The sequence below is a fragment of the Vombatus ursinus genome, unplaced genomic scaffold (assembly GCF_900497805.2).
Source record: "Vombatus ursinus unplaced genomic scaffold, bare-nosed wombat genome assembly UNPS02009132.1, whole genome shotgun sequence".
NCBI classification, from domain to species: Eukaryota; Metazoa; Chordata; class Mammalia; order Diprotodontia; family Vombatidae; genus Vombatus; species Vombatus ursinus.
In genome coordinates this window covers 5,906,012-5,912,014 of record NW_020948910.1, presented here as the reverse complement: position 1 = coordinate 5,912,014, position 6,003 = coordinate 5,906,012, and the positions used below count along the sequence as shown (strand labels likewise).

At 35.6% G+C, this 6,003-nt stretch overlaps 1 protein-coding gene across 4 annotated transcripts in view; it reads left to right on the top strand.

Moving 5' to 3' along the window:
* Positions 1–6,003, top strand: part of ADGRG6 (adhesion G protein-coupled receptor G6) — a 180,329-nt gene that overhangs the window by 157,058 nt on the left and 17,268 nt on the right. The gene's annotated exons all lie outside the window — the stretch shown is intronic.

Sequence of the window (6,003 nt, the reverse complement as noted above, 5' to 3'; positions counted from 1 at the left end):
ACACACACACACACACACACACACACACACACACACACACACACACAAAAGTTATTCTATACATACCTCTATCAGTTTTTTCTATGAATGTAGATAGAGTCTTTCTTCATATGTGCTTTATGGTTAATTTGGGGGTTTAAAATGTCAAAATGATTTATTCACTCAAATTGTTCTTAAAACAAAATTGCTATTACTGTATACAATGTTCTCTTGGTTCTGCTCATTTTGTTCTTCATAATTTCGTGCAAGTCTATCTATGTTTTTTTTAAGATCATCAAGCTCATCATTTCTTATACGGCAGTATTTCATCACAATCATTTACCACAACTTGTTCAGCCATTCCCCAATTGACAGGCATCCCTGCAATTTCCAGTTCTTTGCCACTACAAAGAAAGCTGCCATAAACATTTTAGAACATATAGGTTCTTTTCCTTGTTCCCTAATCATCTTTGGAAATAGACCTAGTAGTGGTATTGCTGGGTCAAAGGGTGTAAGTAGCTTAATAACTCTTTGGGCATAATTCCAGATTCCTCTCTAAAATGGTTGGATAAGTTCACAATTTCACCAACAATGAATTAGTGCCCCAATTTTTCTACACCCCCTCCAACATTTGTTGCTTCCCCCTTCAATCATTTTAGCCAATCTGGTAGGTATAAAATGATATCTCAGGGTTGTTTTAATTTGTATTTCTCTAATCATTAATGGATTAGAGCATTTCTATTTTCCTTTGTGGAAGGGATCCATTTGTTTCACAAGACTATCAAAGGGCACTATGACACAAAACAAATTTGGGAACCCCTGTCAACTATAGAATCAACCTATCATAAAGTATCCAATGACCATAGAGTTATATACTGAGCTTGATGAATTTGATAAATTTATGAAGGAGAAAAACTCTCATGTTTCCCATCATGGCTGACCTCCCGACTCAGAATCATAGAATTTCAGATTTAGAAGAAATCTCAAAAGCCATCTAGTACAATGCATACTGAAAAAATGATCTCTCTACAGCAGCAATTCTCAAAGAGTGATCCTAGGACCCCCAGAAGTCCTCATGACTCAGGAAATCTGTGAGGTTAAAAGTATTTTCATAATACTACTAAAAGGTTTTAATTTCTAATATGATAAATGTCAATAGATAAAACCTATATTAACAAAAGTTCTTAGGATCTTCAATAATTTTTAAGAGTGTAAACGGGTCCTGAGACAAAAAGGTATAAGAACTAGTACTGTTCTATAGCAATGACACAAATGGACAGAGACCTTGCTATACAGATGTAAATGTAAGGGAAAATACTACTGCCCAAGATAACCCATTCAACTCTAATTGTTAGGAAGTTTTTCCTTGTGTTAAGACTAAATCTGCCATTTTAGAACTTCCACACATTGTTCTTAGTTCTTTACCTAGGGGCTAAATGGAGTTTAAACCCTTTTATATGTATAGTATAGCCCTTTAGATACCTGAGGATGACTCATTCTTCCCCTGTCCCTTCTCAGTACTCCAGTTTCTCTATCATAAACATTGATAGGGCATTCAACTGCTCCTTGAACCTGAAGCTGTTGACCATCTTCCCTACCCTTCTCTGGATATTCTCTGTCTTAACAATGTCCTTCGTGGAGTGGGGTGCCCAGAACTGAACACAATATTCCAGATGATCTCTGAGTGGGATGTAGTATAGCAGGACTAACACTTCCTTATTCTGGTCACCCATGCCTTTCTTAATGCAAACAATGACTATAGTATTGGCCTCCTTTTAACTGCGGTGACTCTTACTGAGCTTGCTATCCACCAAAATCCTCAGAATTTTTTTGGAAAAAATGTTTGGTCCTTCTATGAGATGCCCATCTTGTACTTAAAATATTGATTTTTTTTAAACCTGTGTGTAGAGCTCTACATTTTTTTCCCTTATGAAATGTAATCTCATTGGTTCATCCTCAGTGCTCTAACAGATAAAGATCTCTCAGGATCCTGGTTCTTTCTTCCACTCTGCTGTTTAGATCTCCTTGCTTTGTTGTTATTATTCAGTTGTTTGGACCTATTTGATTCTTCAGTGACCCCATTTGGGGTTTTCTTGGTAATGATACTTCAGTGATTTGCCAATTCATTTTATAGATGAGGAATTGAGGCAAACAGGGTTAAGTGACTCGCCCAGCATCACTCAGGTAGTAAATGTCTGAGACCAGATTTTGAACTCAGGAAGATGAGCCTTCCTGACTCCAGGCCTGACACTCTATCCACTGCTTCACCTAGCTGCCCCCTTTGTACCCCTTGCTTTGTACCATTTGCAAATTTGAAAAGTATGTCATCTCTGCCTTCAATAAATTCTGGAGCATCTTCTCTCATCATCATTACTTGCTAAGGACCCACTTAAAATATGGCACCCAAAATCGATCATAATTTTCCATCTGTTGTCTGTTCAATACATAGTACAATGTAGCTACCTCCCTTGTTTTGGATGTGATACTTCTATTAATAAAGCCTAGGGTCAAGTTGGATTTTTTTTCTCTCATCCATATCACACTGTTGACTAAAGTTGCTCTTGCAGGCCTTTAAAAAACCCCAAAATCTGTTCAACATGAACTGCTAGCTAGTCACATTGCCCATTCCTTTAAAATGTATAATTATGTGCAATTGATTACTTTTATTGCCATTAAAATTTCATCATCTTATGAATAGAAATGAAGGTAAAAGGTTGAATGAGGTGAAAACAATTCTGCTGAGTTGGGACTGGCTTGTGCTCTGGAGTGACCTTGGGAGATACTTCAGAGTCTGACATTGAATTTGCCTGACTCTTTTTCTCCCAAAGTAACTGCACTGTAGTTAGTTTTGCTACTTATAGTCTACTCTGTTTTCAGCCTGTTTACCGCCTCATTATATTCACTTATTAGACCAATAATCCTCAAAGGAGAGAAACTATGTATTAGGATTATATAAAAATTTCCTCATGATCTGTTTCTACAAAAATTAGACATCCTCTCTGTTTAATCTCTTCTGTATATCCCATTACAAAGATGCCTAAAAAATACTTAGGAAAATGTCTGCTTATTTTATAAATTCTGCAGCTTTACATGTTGAGATTCCATAGCCTACCCATGAAAGACACATTGATCTAGCCCCTTCAAACTTGTTTTTGCTATTAGAATTTCCTGGCAGTTTCAGACAGTTTCAATGGCTAGAGCAGTCTGTTCAGGTCTGTTTCCATTAATGAGAATTGGGATGTTTTCTTTTTCCCAGCATGATTCTCCTGTCAGTAGGGGAAAATGCTGTAAACCTCATCAAGTTTCTGTTCTTCATAAATCTCTGCATTTTAAGACCAACTTTAAATTGTGCAAATTCAGAACAGATTTATACATATCTGATAGTACTTTCTTAAAAATATCCTAGAAAGGAAAGTTCATTTTAGAAGGTACTAATGCAGAACATATTATTCTATCAAATAATATTTATTTGATTTCATGGAAAGATAGTGTAGTTTAGCCTCATCATTAATTAGTTGTATGATCTTAGGAAAACAAGTTCAGTTTTCTGGGCCTCAGTTTCCTATTCTATAAAGTGAGGGCTCTGGGCTAGAGGTTCTTTCATGTTTTGTTTAACTCAAACTTTCTTTAAGTAAGCATTGAAAATCTATATTGGTGGGTTATTCTCTATGTTATAACTCTCCTAAGAGAGGTTTTTGTTTGTAAAAAATAGATACTTTCTTTAAAAGAGCATATATAGAGGTCAGACATTTTTAAAGAAACAGTATAGAAGATTCACAATGTATCTCTATAGTGTTGTGTATTTGTGGTCTAACAACTATGCAATGTGTTTTTAAAATGTTATTCTTTTAGGTAAGTATAATAAATTTTTGTTTATCCAGAATGATTTGAAAATTAAAGATTCTGGTTAACTAAGTTACCATATCTACCATTTATGAGTTACCAATTCATTTTCCAAAAAATAGAAGGCAATAGAAGATACTTTATACCAAAACTACACTCATTATACTGTTATTTTTCTTTAGTTCAGAATGAACATCATTATCTTATAATATATCAGGGCCATCATTATGAATATCACTATAAATGTCTAAAACTATAAATATAGAAGGTGGAAAAGACTGGGCTTTATCTGTACTAAGCCCAGTATAATACCTTGGAAGTTACTTTTTGTGTGATTAGCTTTTTGTGTGTCATTTTTTTTTTGTAAAATTGGAGTACATAATTTATTTCAAATCAATTAGCTTGTGCTTTCTGGTGATTTGAGTTCTAGAAAGGTAACAGTTCATGTATACATTGTACCCTAGTAAAACTATATAGTGTAATGTGAATTTATACAAACACATGATATGATTAGCTAAAAGGGAGAAATAAGAAAATACTGCAATTATAAAATTTAGATCTAATATTAGGATTTCCCTAATGAAGTACAGACCTTTCAACTGGAAGCAAACAAAAAGCATTAACTAAAGCAAAACTAAATCCAGTTTTATAATTTGTTAGCTTCTCCTGGTAATCCATGCTCTTGTCTCTTTATAATTTCCATATAAGAAAACTTACACATTTGTGATTTTAATCATTTTTTCCCCTAAAGACTGACAAGTGAGCTTCCTGTATAACATTATGAAATGCCATACTGGTTTATAAACATTGATTCATCTTTATTGTACCCTAGGAAGCAATCTGGCCACTAGTAATCTTATGTTTTCCTTGTATTAAAGAATATAAATTAAGTACCCAGTGATGTATACAAATTGCTTTTAAAAGAGCACGAATGATTTAGAAAAGTTGTGAAGAAATTACTGAGGTATATACACATTGCAATTAATATTTCTGGAAGACATTAGACCATACATCAGGAAATAAAGCATGATTCATTCTAAAGAAATAAAAGTCAATTCACTGTTCTGTGTTGCTGGGAAGAGGTTGGCTGAGGTTTCTTTGGCCACCTCCTGCATAATGATGTCAATGGTGTACTAACAGAATCACAACATTACTGTTGAATACAAGAGTACAGCAGACATGAGCTTGGTTGTTCAGTAAATTAAAAGGAGTAGACAACAACATCATGCCTAGGACTTATATTCATTAATTTTTTTTACCAAAATATATGATACCATTAGTAAAACTGGGTTCCATAAGCATGTGAAAAAGCTTAACACTCTTCTCCCCACCTCCCAGCATTCTAGAGAAATTTATCCAGTTTCAATACTGTCTACTCAACAGTAAAAATAGATAACGCTTACAGAGTATATTGTATACGGAGTATATATACAGAGAGTATTTTTCCCCAAGGATTGCAAAGTGCTTTACTGCCAAGGAGATTTTTTAAAAACAGGAGACGTAAGAATGGAGGCTCCTCCCCAAAGATGGGACAGAGGTCATGGGCTATCCCCTAGAAGAGGAAGGGTGTGGGGACTAGCCCTCTGCAGAGGGAGTTCTCTTACAGGACCATGGAGAGGGTGAGGAGAGAGGGCTGTGGAAAGAGAAGAAAGGGAGAAAAGACAGAGAGGGAGCATCTCCCCTCCCCCACCAACGAGCTCCCAGCCCCACATGGAGGGAGCGTGTGCAAGGACATTTACCAAGTTACATCACAACTAAGTGCTTTTCCCCTAATAGTATAGTAGCATTTTGATGGTATCCTGCCTTTCCCATGACCAGTAGAGCAAAGGAAGGCTTCTTCTAGTCCCAGTCTTACTAAATCCCTTTTAGGTAGCCATACTTGAAACCACAATAAGGGACAGTAACAGATTCTTCACATAGTTGTATATTCACAAATCTAAAAGACTAGGCTTATATTTTCATATAACACACAAGACACATATGTTAGGTTATAGGACCCAGAGCTAGCAAGATCATAGGATTGTAAATTGAGATCAGGAAGGGACCTCAGAAGGCATCTAGTCAAATTTCCTCATGTTAGAGATGAGGAAACTGAGGCCCAAGGAAGTTAAGTAACTAGCTCAAAGTTATACAGTAAACATCTTTGATGAGGCTGTTCCAGTACCAATGTCACATAGTCTC